Source organism: Dama dama, chromosome 21, assembly GCF_033118175.1.
Source record: "Dama dama isolate Ldn47 chromosome 21, ASM3311817v1, whole genome shotgun sequence".
In the NCBI taxonomy this organism is placed as follows: domain Eukaryota; kingdom Metazoa; phylum Chordata; class Mammalia; order Artiodactyla; family Cervidae; genus Dama; species Dama dama.
Window position 1 is genome coordinate 38953230 of NC_083701.1, and position 15882 is coordinate 38969111.

Here is a 15882-nt window from a genome sequence, read left to right on the forward strand (position 1 = left end):
CAATGAACTTTAAAGTTAAAACAATTTCTCATTGTTTTGAACTCTCCTGTTTTTCTCTAAACTCTAGGCATATGCTACTAGCTCAGAACATTGGACTGTTTCTATATTGCTCAGAGTTGAAAAATTTAAATTTATTTACAAATATTTAAATAGTGTTTTGTTATACTCTAAACATTCTATATGTTTTAGGAAATTCTCTTATTTAGTTCTCACAATGTTATAATAGAGATATAATTAATAGTGTTTCTCTTTACCGAAGAGGGACCCTGAAGTGTTTAGAAGATCAGTAACTTGGCCACAGCCATGCATTAGTGAGTGGTGGCTCCAGGCTCCCTTGCTCAGCTCCCTGATTTCTGCTCTCTCCCTTGTACACTCATCGTTTAGCGTCATCCATGTCACTCAGTTGAAGGCAGAAAAAATAAAACAAAAGACTGCAGAAAATTGTCATAATGCTATACAAGATATTATCTGTAAAAGTCAAGCACTGTGCTGTATCCAAAGCAGTTGCTAAATAAATAGTTATTCCTCATTGGTCATTAGTTTTATTGCTTCTTTTTTCTAAAATCTGCCTTCAGTTCCTCCTTTCTATTTTCTCTGCCTTTTTTTTATTCTGAAGCCATAATACCTGATTGAAGAGTCTGAGCTTCAGGGCCTTTCTTAATTACCTATTAATGCTGTAACAAACCAGCACAAACTTGGTGACACAAGTTTAATAAACACAAATCTATTTTGTGTTCAAAAATCAAGATATAACCCTAAAATCAAGGTTTTCATAGAGCTATATTCCTTTTGGAGATATTGGAAGACAATCTGTTTACATACCTTTTCCAATTTCTAGAGACCACCTGCATTCCTTGGATCATAGCCCCTTCATCTTCAACTCACATCATTCCAACTATTTCTATCATTATATCTCACTTTCCTGATTCCAGTATTACTATCTGTCTCTTTTTCCTATAAATACTTTGTGACTACATTGATTCCACCTAGATAATCCAAGATGACTTCCCTATGTCAAGGTCTTTGACTTAGTCATATGCTCCAAGTCCTTTTTAGCATGTAAAGTATCATATTTACTGGTTCAGGGGATCAGGAAGTGGATATTTCTGGAGGCCATTACTCTGTTTACCACAGGGCAGACTGCCTCAGTTTCAATCCTGGTTCTGCTGTTTATTTGCTGTTTTTTCCTAAGGCAAATTACTTAAACTTCCCAAGCCCAAATCTTCTTATGTGTGAAATGATGCTCAAAATAGGAACTTGTAGGATTGTTGTGAGGATAAGATTAGGTTGTACTGTGTATATAGAGGACCATAACAACTGTCATGGAGTAAGTACTCAATAAATATCAACTATTATCATTTGTGTTAATCTCATGTGATAGAAGCAAACACATGTTAATGAATCACAGAAATAAGTGCATAAATTTAAAATGCTCACATATTAACTTACAGTTAAAAGTTGTACAGTTGTACAGTTAGAAGTACAACCTTGGGATTAACAATATTCTTATTTAGATAAACCAAAAAAGAAGCCATGTTACAATCAGAAGTTGATTGGATGGATGTAAAATCGAAAAAGCAGAGATAAGCAAGACAAGTCCACTTGCCATAGTTTCTTTCAGTTAAATCTTTACTATTCAAAATGTGCTATCATAACCTGGCAGTTTTTTAATATGCAGAATTTCAAGTCTCATTCTAGACCTTCAAACAAGAGTCTGAATTTTTCTCTGATTTTCAAATGATTTGTATGTACATTAAAGTTTGATCACACTAACTATGATAGCGCCTCAGAGCCTAAAAGTGCTTTGCCCAGCTAGGCCCACTTGTCTCTAGTGGTGTCCTCTGTCTCTGCTTTCATAATAGGAATTCACCACAACCACTATCCATTGAAACATTCTGTCTTTACAGATGTCAGTACTTTCTGAAGGACATGCTGGTATACTCTTTCCCTTTGAAGTGACTTGGCACAATCTGTGCTGATTATTATGTGTGTGATTTAAGTTTAACTCTCAGTGCACATTCTTAAGTTCTTCCACTGTGAACTGGCAAAGAGAGGAGAAATCTTACCTTCTGAAAGCCAAGGAATAACGATTATAAACACACCTCCAGAAATCAAGCACCCACTGCATTTCTTAATAGCGCTAATAAATTCTGTTACTAGGCTAATATTTCAAAACTTAGGTCTACAAGAAAACTCAGATAATAAAATTAATTAATTACATTAATCCACCATAGCTAAAATTAAAAGACACTCCTTGGATGAAAAGCTATGACAAACCTAGACAGTGTATTGAAAAGCAAAGACATCACTTGGCCTACAAAGGTCTGTATAGCCAAAGTTATGGTTTTTCCAGTACTCACGCATGGATGTGAGAGTTGGACAGTAAAGAAGGCTGACCACCGAAGAACTGATGTTTTCAAAATGTTGCACTGGAGAAGACTCTTGAGAGTCCCTTGGACTATAAGAAGATCAAACCATCCAATCCTAAAGGAAATCAGTTCTGAATATTCATTGGAAGGACTGATGCTGAAGCTGAAGCTCCAATACTTCAGCCCCCTGATGAGAAGAGCAGACTCATTGGAAAAGACACTGATGCTGGGAAATATTGAAGACAAGAGGAGAAGGGGACAAGAGAGGATGAAATGGATGGATGGCATTACCAATTCAATGGACACGAGTTTGAGCAAACTCTGGGAGACAGTGAAGGACAGGGAAGCCTGGCGTGCTGCAGTCCATGGGTGCAAAGAGTCGGACACGACTGAGTGACTGAACAACAATACATCATAACTAAATATTACATTTTCAATGGGAAGTAAAGGAAAAGAACAGTATGGAAAACATTTTCTCATACTGAACAATATTACTGAAGTATGCTTTTGAAATGAGAGCAAATATCAAAGTATAAATTAAATTTGTCTAATGAAATGTGCCCATTGACACCAAAAGGTAAGTACGGTGCAATTTATGTTTGTCTTCAAACTAGATTGAGTCACAGGAGTCCACAGTCACAAAGTGGATTGAGTGTTTGTATCCTTAGAGATACAAAGACACTGACAATAATTTAGTGAATTACATTTGAATATTACTTCAATATATACTTACTGAACACCTGTTGTGGTATATGGCTCTGTGCTGCTCACACTTTTGTCATCTAAAAGAAACTTCCCTTCCCTAAAAGGAACTTCACCAGACAAACCTGTTGATAAGTAAGTTTATTCTTATGTTATAAGTGAGGACACTACTCTGACAGAGATTTCCTTGCCTCAGAGAAGAAAGAAGGCAAAGTTAGGATATTTATGAGATTTTGGAGTCAGTTTATGGAGGCTCTTTCAATGTGGGGGTGATGGGGGAAGGGGTGACTAGCACCAAAAAATAATTATGATGTAATAGTGTGTATTGGTGGACACTGCAAAGGAGGGTCTTGAGGTGAGGGTGTACAAAGAGAAGAGACTAGAAGACTAAATAGTTGTATAATGCTATGTATTGAAAAGTCTTGATGGCTTGATGTTCATTTAAATGATTTTTCCTGGAAGCTTCTAAATGAACAATAAAGTTACTTTCAACTTATCTTCCCGGTCAAGAGTTTCCTGGAACAGTAAACGTATGTTGGTTGATGAAGACAATGGAATAGTAAAGTGATATTGGTGAAGACAGCCTAATGGTGGAGTAGAGTTATGTTAATGTAGAGAATAAGCTGTGTGCTGTAGGTGGTTTCAGCTTTCATTTGAGTGACTCAAGTTAAATAGGATATAATCACTATTCTAAAAGAATATATAATAGAATTTGAAAGTTTTTTTGAGTACTAAAACAGATTTGTTCTGATTATAGAATGTTTAATTATTGATAAAAATAGAGAAAAATATAAACAAGAAAATGAAAATCACCAAATCCCACCAACATAACAGAGCATTTGACATTTAACATGTTTATGTATTGTGTTCATTTGCATTTAGTTTATATGTATAGTGGCAGCTCAGATGGTAAAGAATTTGCCTGCAATGCAGGAGCCCTGGGTTTGATCCCTGAGATGGAAGTTCCCCTGGAGAAGGAAATAGCAACCTACTCCAGCACTCTTGCCAGGAGAATCCCAGAACAGAGGAATCTGATGGGTGAAAGTCCATAGGATTGTAAAGAGTTGGACATGACTGAGCAGCTGATACACACATAATAAAATATATGTATTTTGTAACCAAAAGTTGAATTCCCGTCATCAATAAGCTTCATAGCCAGCTTTATTTTTCACTTAATTAAAAAGTCCATGAACTTTTCTAATGTTATTAAATGTTCTTTGAAAACTTGAATTTTTAATGTCTATGTGTGTTTGTATATATTTTAACCTAATTAAGTTAGTGTCTCATTCTGAAGCATCTTTGCTTGCTCAGGGGCAATGAAAATACTTATTTGATATAACTATTTCAAAACATTTGGGTCAGAACTTCTTAGCAGCATCTGTCAATAAGGGCAGAGAAGAATACATGTAAACTTTCATTCATTTGTTGAGCTTAGATCAAAACTGCTAAAATGTAGTCATAAAATTCCTTTAAAGCCTCATCTTTACCCTTTAAAATAATTTTATGATGTTTTCTATAATATGTCAATGTTGTTTTTTTAAATACTAAATAATTTTCTCCCAAAGCTTTGAGTAGAGTTGATTCTCTAAGGAGTTGCAAGAGCTTTTATTATTCCTACTATAGAAGCTACATTCTCAAGGGTATTTATAGCCCAGTTTGCAAATCATGATGGCCATAATACAATTCATACAGTATTAAAATAATTATTCATAAGATTGTCCTGGATTCTGATGAAAAACAAGTCAGTGAGGAATGGAACCAACTTTAAATTTATGCTTTATTACTGCATTTCTAACAGGAGATTTGGGAAGTGGGGAAAGGGAAACAACATTTGAATTAGTTGAGTCCAGTTAGATTTAGCACCATTAGCAAGAAAGGTGAATATTTGACAAGTCCAGCTGAACTGCACTGAAAGGAAGTAGGAAGACGGTCCATATCAAAAAAATTTTTTTTTTAAAATAAATAAAAGGATAAAGAGAAAGAAGCAACAAGCATTACAGCAGGAAACAGAGATCATAGTAGAAATGCACCTTTTGTTGTCACCATCACTCCGTATTAGCAAAATGCAATATTGTAGAAATCTCCTACTCTAAAAAGAAAGCACTAATTTTTAAAAGAGAAGTTTTTGTTACCTTTGGAAGCTTTAAGGTCCCAGACTGGTAAATATTTCAAGAGACCAGTGAAGAAACTTTAGAGTGGAATTTTGCAGATAGTAAATATGATGAAGGTGAGAATAGCGACACGTCCCTTTTCCTAAAAGAATTACAGACATAAAGAGGTCAGGAACAGGAGAAAATTAAGTACAAAGAGTAATACAAAACTTAGATGACTTTAAGATCCTGATGAAACTAGAGAAATGTATCAGACAGAAACAGAAGGATGAAATTGCCAAAGTCATAAATTTTATTTTTTTAACAATACTGATTGGAGCTGTTCTCACTGGAGTCAGATTCCACACTTAATTCAGGACTTGAGCAGGTAGGAATACAAGAGTTCAGGAAGAGCTCCACAGCTGATTTACTACTGGTTTGCCAAGTTTGTACCCTTAAAGTCCATCAGTTTTATACTCCCCCTCCTCCATCCTCTGCTAAACATTGTTTCACTCTATGTTTTTTATAAGTTTGACTTTTTTATGTCTCATGTAAGTGACATCTTGTGTTTGTGTGAGTGTGTGCATGTGTGTATGAGTCACTCAGTTATGTCTAACTCTGCAACCCCATGGACTTGAGCCCAACAGGCTCCTCTTTCCACGGAATTCTCCAGGTAAGAATACTGGAGGGGGTTGCCATTTCCTCATCTCATGGGGATCTCCTCAACCCAGGGATTGAACCTGGGTCTCCTGCATTACAGGCAGATTCTTAGATTACCACCTGAGCTACCTGGGAAGCAAATGACATCATACAGTACACTTGTTTTACTTGGTCTGACTTGTCTCAGCAGAATGTGCTCACGGTCCATCCATTTGTTGAAAATGGCAGAATTTCTTTCCTGCCTTTCCAGCTTCTCTGATGGCTGAGTAATACTCCACTGTGTATATATACCACATCCTTTCTTATCCGTTCATCTATTAATGGACCCTTTGGTTGTTTCTATGTCTTGGCTATTGCAAATAGTGCTGCAATGATCATGGGAGTGAGTGCATAAAAAGGTATAGCGACACATGAACAGACTCCTAACACATTATGAATGGAAATCAAAGGATATTAAAATAGGAGAAAGAGAGACAGTTTGTAGAGTTCTCAGTAATTTTGTTTTGTTTTTGATAATTATTTTTATTTTTAAAAAAAATGTTTAATTGAAGGATAATTGCTTTACAGTGTTGTGCTTGCTTCTGCCTTACAATGACGCAAAGAAAAATTTGGAACACTTCAGGAGTTTCCATGTCACCCTTGCACAGGGGCCATACTAATCTTCTCTGCATCATTCCAATTTTAGTATATATGCTGCTGAAGCAACCACATTTTATTTTTTTGACATGAGACGATTAGAATATAGGAAAGAAATCAATTGCACTGTAGTGGATTCCTCTTGAAGGAATAGAATCCTTTTGGAATAGGAACCAATGGCTACATCTCATCTCAAAGGGATCTCTCTCCCAACTGTATTTAAATTCAGTAATAAGCGCTTGAAAACTGTATGGATTAACCAGAATCTTGAACAAACAGAAACTACCTTTCAACCTTCAGATGTTATTCCTACTTTCTTTACTTTTTCCTCTAGGCTAAAACTTTGCATAATCAAAGAAAACTATTGCCTCTTCTGCTGTGGGCTTAAATTAGGAAGCCAAGAGCAGATAATATATTGATTCCTAGGGAGTGGTTTATCTTATCTAAGATAATTCAATTATCATTAAACTGTAGGTCCTTAAAGAGATAATTGAACATTGGTCAAAAAAAAAAAAAAAAAGACAAAAAAGAGAGAGAGGAGAAATAGGAAGTTAGGGAAAGGTACTCCTATACACAATTCAAATATTTCCAAGAAAGTTAGTATAATTTTTTTGCCTCTCATTAAAATAAGTAGCTTTCCTCAGATGTATTATACTGTAGTCTAAGTAAAAAACAGATTTTCAAAAATAGTTTTAAGAAGAGAAATAGTAAAATAAAACTCAATGTAAATAATTTAAAGCAGCTTATTTATTATGTGATAATAATGATAACACCTCACCATATAGTAGAGAAATTAATAAATATAAATACTCAAGGGCACAACAAATATAAAAAGAAGTATGATGATTATTTATTCTGTGGAAAGAGAGATTTACAAAGAACAGGTATAATGCCAGAAATACAGAATAAGTTATTGCTTCTTGAGCATTGTCAGCTACACACTGGCCCTTGCCGTGGGTGCTCGCGATCTACCTCTTCAAGGATTAAATCATGTCCTGCTGCAGCTGCTATCTCCATCACCCCCTGAAGGAGTTCAGGGTGAAGAGCAGAAATGATGCACTTTGTGGTCCTAGAAAATTGATAGGGCAGGTTTTAGATAGTTAGATATTCTTAGGAACTGATTTTATGATTCTTGTCTCTCCTCATATCTAGAAAAACACCAAAATCCTTCATGGTGACCACTGTTTCTTGTGATTAGCAGAATCTTCAAGAAACTAGCACAACTTAATACAGAGTTGCTTAATAAATTTTGGTACTTCAATGCTTTGTCACTTTATGCAGTTTTCATTGTGCTGACATGGAGAGATTTCCAAAATGTAGTGTTATCTAAAAAAGCCAGAAGTAGAAAAATATCTGTACCGATTTATATGTATAAACTATTTAGTATACACCCATGAAGATGTATTGAACTGTCAAATGTCTAGAGAAGTGATCTTAACAATGCTGACTGTGGCTAGTTCTAGGGAGAGTAGTAGGGTCTTTTTTTTCTTCTTTTTTTGTGCTCAGTCATGTCTGACTCTTTGTGACCTCCTGGACTGTAGCCCGCCAGGCTCCTCTGTCCATGGGACTTTCTGGGCAAGAAGGCTAGAATGGGTTGCCATTTCCTACTCCAGGGGATCTTCCTGACCCAGGGATTTAACCTTTGTCTCTTGCATCTCCTGCATTGATAGGTGGATTCTCTACCACTGAGCCACTTGGGGACAGTATCAGGGTAGGGGTGTTTGAATATGGATGCCTTAACTTTTATCCTGAGGGCTTCCCAAATGGCTGAGTGGGTAAAGAATATGCCTCCAATGTAGGAGACATAGGAGAAATGAGTTAAATCCCTAAGTAAAGAAGATCTCCTGGAGAAGGGCATGGCAACCCACTTCAGTATTCCTGCCTGGATTATCCCATGGACAGAGGAGCCTGATGGTCTACAGTCCATAGGGTCACAAAGAGTCAGACACAGCTGAGTGACAATGCATGCATGCATTTTTACTTTATACATGTCTGCATTGGTTGATTTTTTCCAATGACCATATATTATTTTCATAATAAAATAAAACTTGAACTTGTTTAGAAATTAAGCTCAGTGTAAGTGCTAAGTATAACAGAAAGCACACTTTCTAATAATGATGTTGAATTTAAAAAGGGCAGAGGAGTTTCTGAATGTCTTCAAATGGTCAAAACAATGTCTCAAATTTCAGGAAAAAAAAGCTTTCTAATTTGAGCAAAGAAAATTGATATAATTTTCCAAACAATTCTGGCAAAGGGAAAGGTTAATCTGAATTATCTAGATGATAAATCTATTTTTCCACTTCCTGGGACAGTGAGCAGTAGGATATGTTGAAGTATAAATGTTTTTTTTAACATAGTCATAAAGGTTCTGCATCTTATATTCCATCCTTAATAGCAACTCTTTCTGCCTCAGTAATGAGTTATCTCCAGGTCATGCAATCACAGGGCCTTTGGAATACCATTTCTGGTGTTATCACATCTCTCAAGAAGCTTTCTTTCTGTAAAGTCAAAATAGACAAAATGCAATCAATCTATTAATTAGTCAATGTTACCAAATGGAAACTATAATAAAGGAGCCAAATAAGAATTACAATTCCAGGAATCTTTTTGGATAAAGCAGATGGCTTTCTTCATTATGAAAAAAGGCGTGTAACAGTTAATCTTATTTCTCTAATGGAAGTTAGGTATTATCTACTTGGCATGTCTGTTTTCTTTAACTTTAAACAGTTACCAAAAATGTAACAACATATTAACATTTTTTTCTTGATGCATTATGAGTTTCAGTAATTTGATGCAACTAATTGTAAATTTAAAATATTCAGATTTATAAATGTATTTTAAATATGGGGACAGTTCTTTTGTTGTAAATACAAAGCCACCTTTTAAACACTTTTCACAAAGCGTACTTGTCAAAACAATTTATCTAGTCACAAATTCAACAGAAGTTTATCAAGTGAAATCTATTGGTTAATCTGGTTCAGATAAAAGGGAAACCAATGGAAAACCAGGAAATCATACCTCTAAAGTGATGTGGAAGACACCCTGAAGATTCAGACATTGTTATCATGGAACTTCCCATGCTCTCAGCCCAAATCTATTATAACCTTCTAGTTATTTTTGTATTTTGATGAACTTGTAACTACTGGTAAAAAGGAGACTAGATTAGCATTTATGTCTCTAGAGCAGCTACTACTAATTTCAGAATGAGAGGTCAACGTGCTAATGTATTAATCTGATAACTGTGTGAATGTGAAGAAGACCCTCCATGTCACATTTTAATAACATCTAACAATTAGGGCACACTTATTACATTTCTGAAGCTTTTTAAGTATCTCATTTCATGTTTCTTATAGAAAATCATTTTCACTAATATTTTTACTTGGCGCATCTAAGTGAAAAGACTTGGAGGGGACCACTCACTGCAAAACCCAGTGTTATTCAGCTTTAAATCAGTTCAGAATATCTCCACCCAGGAGCAAGGCAAAGCCAGGCAGAACATTAAGATCTGCTCCTCAGATCATGGAATTTACAGCTTAGGATAGTAGACCCACAAATCTGAGCTGTTGACTCTGTGCCTCTCCCAAAATATACTATGGAAAGATCTCCCCTTCTTTCATCTCGACCTCTATCATTTACCTCTAGATCTCTATTGATCAATACTAATGTAAATTCCTTTCTCATTTAAGATTTTGAAAAATAAGACTAACAATATTAACATAATTTGTTCTGTGTAATTCCAAGTTATATTGGATTCAATATGAACTTCCACACCATAATCTACCAAGTATTAGTATCATCATATCATCAATGAACACACACCATCTTTAAAATAAACAAGTGAACAGGAGCACCTTAACCCTGCATGATGCTGGCAAAAAATAAACCAATGCTGCATGTTCTTCTCTATCAGTTATATTAATATATCTACGGTATATTTTAGAAATCACTGCCTGTTTTGAGATTTTATTTTAAAATTATTCAAGGTTTATGGCACTTTTGACAATCTCAAACCTTTTCTAAACACATGATGTTTTAGAAGGTTATTTATGGAGGCAGTTCATGCTCACAACTTGGGACTTCACTATAAATTCAGTAAATATTACTTACGGATATACTGTCAAATGAGCAGTATGATTAATGGGAGAAGCCTGGGGATAGCCTATTCTACTTATAATGAAGATGAGAAATTTATACTTTCTAAGTTATGGCATAAAGGCACATCAAATCCAAATAAGTGCATTGGAGTATTTAAGAACCATATTCAAATGGTCTTCTTTTTAGATTTCGTTAAATAAAAATTTCATGACAGTAGAAAGAGCTGGATGAATTCAAAGATAAAGACCATTATTTGCCCTCCTCTGACAGTGTCTCACCAAGCTATTTAGAAAGCCTGGTGAGTGTGTTATCCAAACACTTTGTAGTCCCAGCTCAGCGGGCATCCACCCCCTCTGTGCCAGGTTGCCCTGCCTCTCCTGTGGTTATACTGTTTTTCGACTGTCATTTTTATTGAAAAATAAAAGCTAAATTGGAGTTTCAGAATACCTTCCATTTAACTCCTTTAATAAAATGGGAAAGATAAAAGCAACCTAGTCACAAGAGAAGTGTTTTTGAAAGCTATGCCTTGGATATCAGAGATGCAGAAATAAAAGGCTGCTTCAAAAATAGAGCCCACTGGCTTAGCTCTGGCCCTCTGCAGCTCTTCTCCTGTACTAAACCTGCTTTTAGCTTTAATTTTTTATTCAAAAGTTAAATGGGAGACATGAAATAGTTTGGATCAAATACCACAACAAATGAAAAATGTGCAGCAGATGATTCTTTTAAATGCATTATTCTTATGTCCTGGGCCAGACGACTTTGTCAGACACTTCTGTTTACATCTGTTGGAAAAGGGAATAATTCTTATATATATTTACTCATAGAAATCTTCTTTTCACTAATCCTATTGAAAGATTAGCATTTCTAAATGTTTGCCCCACTTAATATACTCATCAACATAATAAAAATTCTGAGACATACTACGCTAAAACAAGAGTGTATTTAATTTTGTATTTGCTTAACTTATTTGCCCATGGAATCTTTTAAAACTTTACATTTATTAATGTCCCAGGGTGCTGGTTTGGAGGTATTGTGCTGATCCTGTTATACCACTAAAATAGTTTTAAAATCTTTTCAAGAGAAAGCATCCACTTAGCTGTGTAATTATAGCTCTACGAAGAGTATTTATGTTGATCATTGAATTAATACCTAACAGATCAATAACTCTTTGGCTAATAGTAGTATCTAAATGCAAATTGGCTGAAAGATATTAGTATTCAAGACAGCATAACTCAAAGATATCTAAATTTGGTGTTAAATATGTTCCAACATTGACAAATATAACTCGGAACATGGAAGAGGATGTAGTAGAATTTGGCAAAGGAAACATTTATACAGTTCTTTAATTTTGAACAAAAATTTGATTTTTTTATTAAGTTGATAATCTAGATCTATACTGTTTAATAACCTCAGTGTTCTGCTCTATTGTTTCTGTAATATTGAGCTAATAATTTAATGATGGTGACTCAAAAATATTCTGAGTTGTATTTTATTGTCTTAATAAAAGAAAGATGCAATTTGAGATTGTAATATTCTCTCTGGCTCTTCTACATCTTCAAATATATGTGTATATATTAATATATAAATTAAACATATATATATATATATATATATATATATACTTAAAGGACCCCCATTTCAGACAATTGATAGTATTCTAACCAATTAAAGACAAATGGGGAAATGGAAGATATAATTATATTGAATATGTCTCTCAGGATAAGAGACAGGACTGATGAAAGATGGTTTGTGAAGGAACAGCTACTTTGCCATGGCTGCTCGATGCTGAGGAGTGTGCTAAAAGCACTCTAGTGGCCTTCAATTAGAGCTGTCTCATTATTGTGAGCATATTATTTTAAATTTGCTTTTTATATTTAATTAAATAACACCTACCCTACAAAGTACCTCTTATTGTCCATGCCAGCATTTTGTATGACTACCTTCAAAATAAGTTTCATAGAATAGGCAAAGAATAAACAGAAAGCAATTACTTTTGCTTGATGGACAAAAAAATGAAAGAATAAGAAATTCAGCAGCCTGTCTTTTGATCCTATGAAACGATTTCATTAAAAAAGCATCATTATGCTTAATAATTACATAATTTTCCCTAGGATCCAATGAAAAGCAAAGAAGAATGTTTCAGCAATGCTCATATGTAAATAGCTTTACCATTGTCTTATGGTTTTCAATAAGGCATAACTGATATAACTCAAACTGTGATCTTTACCAAATCATGTTGCCCATTGTGGTATTCACTTACTTTCTTCTTTTAATTTTCTTTGGCACACACCCTGGTCAGAGATAAAGGGATAACTTTGAAGGCATTGAATGCCATATTGTTTTTCAAGTATTCAAAGAAAAGTTTCCTTTGTGCCATTACATTGCTCTTGAATATGTGAAGTAGAAAAGTATGTCATCATAGAAACTCTAATTTAGTCACTTAATTTGACACCAATTTTCAAATGTGAGACAATGTCTTTATTTTTATTTTTTAAATACATTTTAGTCTAGAGATCATAGCACATACTTTCTTCAAGATTTGTTAAAATAAAATTAATTCATTATGTAGTACAAAACTTTATTGTTTAATTTGTCTTCATTTGGTTAAGATGGTATATTTCTAGAATCACTGACTTTTTTTACTATCCGTAAACTAAAGGAGCCTAAATACAATGGTTGTTTTTCTGCCTAAACAAGTTTGTACTGCGTGTGCAAATGCATTTTACTAATTGAATAGACAAGTACATATGTGGTGAAAATGTGTGTTGATGTTGCTGTTAGTTGCTCAGCCATGTCTGACTCTTTTGTGACCCCTTGGACTATAGCCCACCAGGCTTCTCTGTCCATGGGATTTCCTAGGCAAGAATACTGGAGTGAGTTGCCATTTCTTTCTCCAGAAGATCTTCCCTACCCAAGAACTGAATCCGAGTCTCCTACTTGATAGGCAGATTCTTTTCCACTGAGCCATCAGGGAAAGTGTGTATACAATGTTGTACTTTGAAAACATTTTACCTCTGAAAAGGCAAGAGAAAAACATGTGTGAGTTAATTTTAAGTTGATGATGCAGTTAGTAATATTTGTCTTCTATCACTAGATATATTTGATGAGACGCACCCTTCAGCAGGGAACACAATTATACATTATAGTAAGATAGTATTTAATTTTGGCACACGTCCATATTAAATGACACTAGGCATGATTGGTGACTTGCTTTGGGTTTATTTTGCTTTTGTTTTTCTAGGTTCTTGAGATAGTTTAGATTATAAGCTTTTCTAATATATGAATTTAGTGATATAAATGTCACTCTCAGTACTGCTGTAGCTGTGCCAAACAAATGTTGGCATATTGTATTTTCATTCAGTTCAGTGTATTTTTAAAAATTTTGTTCCCTTTTTGATGCAGTGTATTGGTTAGTTTCTCAGTGATTGGATATTTTCCTATTATACTTTTACCATTGATTTCTAGTTTGGTTCATTTGTAGCCAGAGAACACATTATCAGTCAGTTCAGTTCAGTCTCTCAGTCAGGTCCGACTCTTTGAGACCCCATGGACTGTAGCACACCAGGCTACCCTGTCCATCACCAACTCCCGGAGCTTGTTCAAACTCAGGTCTATTGAGTCGGTGATGTCACCCAACCATGTCATCCTCTGTCATCCCCTTTTCCTCCTGCCTTCAATCTTTCCCAGTGTCAGGGTCTTTTCCAATGTCAGTTCTTTGCATCATGTGGCCAAAGTATTGGGGCTTCAGCTTCAGCATCAGTCCTTCCAATGAATATTCAGGATTGAATTCCTTTAAGATTGACTTGTTTAGTCTCCTTGCAGTCCAAGGGACTCTCAAGAGTCTTTTCCAACACCATAGCTCAAAAGCATCAATTCATGTAAATCCATGGCTGATTCATGTCAATGTATGACAAAAACCACTACAATATTGTAAAGTAATTAGCCTCCAACTAATAAAAATAAATGAAAAAAAAATTAAAAGTATAGAAAGAAAAAAAAAAGCATCAGTTCTTCAGTGCTCAGCTTTCTTTATGGTCCAACTCACACATCCATACATGACTACTGGAAAAACCATATATTTGACTATATGGACCTTTGTTGGCAAAGTAATGTCTCTGCTTTTTAATATGCTGACTAGGTTTGTCATAGCTTTTTTTCCAAGGAGCAAGTGTCTTTTAACTTCATGATGGCAGTCACCATCTGCAGTGAATCTGTAGCCCGAGAAAATAATATCCGTCATTGTTTCCATTCTTTCCCTATCTATTTGCAATGAAGTGATGGGACCGATTACCTTGATCTTAGTTTTTTGAATGCTGAGTTTTTAACACATTCTATATGAAATCAATTATTAAACCTCAAATTAAATTTCTGATGCTTGTTCTGTGGCCAGTGTATGGATTATTTTGGTATATGCTCCATGGGCACCACTGAGTTTTTCTCTTGCTGATTTTCTATCTAGTTCTTCTATCAACTGTTGAGAGAAGGTCTCTGAAATCTTTACCTATAGTTGTGAATTTGTCTACATCTCTTTTTAGTTCTATTAGTTTTTACTTCATATATTTTGCAGCTCTGTTCCTGGTGCATACACATTTTTGATTACTATTCTTCATAGCTGATCTCTAGTAATTTTAATTTAGTCAATTCTGGGTTTTTCTATTAATATTTATATGATATAACTTTTGCCATCCTTCCAGTTTAACCTGTTTCCATTGTTATATTTAAATTAGTTTCTTGTAGACTTTATATAGTTGCATCATGTTTTAAAATGAATTCTGCCAGTCTCTGTTTTTCTTAATTGATGCATTTAGATCATTTGTTTGATTTAATTATTATTAATATATTAATGCTTAAGTCTATAATTTTTGTATTTTTTATTATTTTTCTATATTTTACTTTCTCTCCTTTTTTTAAATGTTCTTTTTATGGGATATTTCAACTTTTCTTTAGAATTTCAATTTGATTTATGTATGGGATTTTTGAGTGTATCTTTTTGTGTTTTTTTTCAATGGTTTCTCAAAATATTATATATACATAACACAGTTTACTGGTGATATCATTTTACCAGTTCATGTGAAGTGTGGAATCCTTACTTCACTTTACATCTCTTTATCCTCCTTCATTTATAATATAATTGTCAAATATTTCCTCTACATATATTTATGGCCATGTCAAGTGGTATTATAACTTTTGTTCCACCCATCAAGCATTATTTGGAAAACTAACGTGGAGAGAGAAAGTTTATTATATAATTCCATATTTTTGCCTACTCTATTCCTTCTTCCATTATGATGTTCCCAAATTTCTTTCTTTATCATTCTTTCCTGTTTATA

General features: G+C 34.5%; 1 non-coding gene across 1 annotated transcript; it reads right to left on the reverse strand.

The window, feature by feature from the left end:
• Positions 1 to 6423: 6423 nt before the first annotated feature.
• On the reverse strand, positions 6424 to 6526 carry LOC133042965 (U6 spliceosomal RNA). Its single transcript, XR_009689658.1, has one exon. It is a non-coding gene; the product is annotated as a U6 spliceosomal RNA (small nuclear RNA).
• Between the last annotated feature and the right edge of the window lie 9356 nt (positions 6527 to 15882).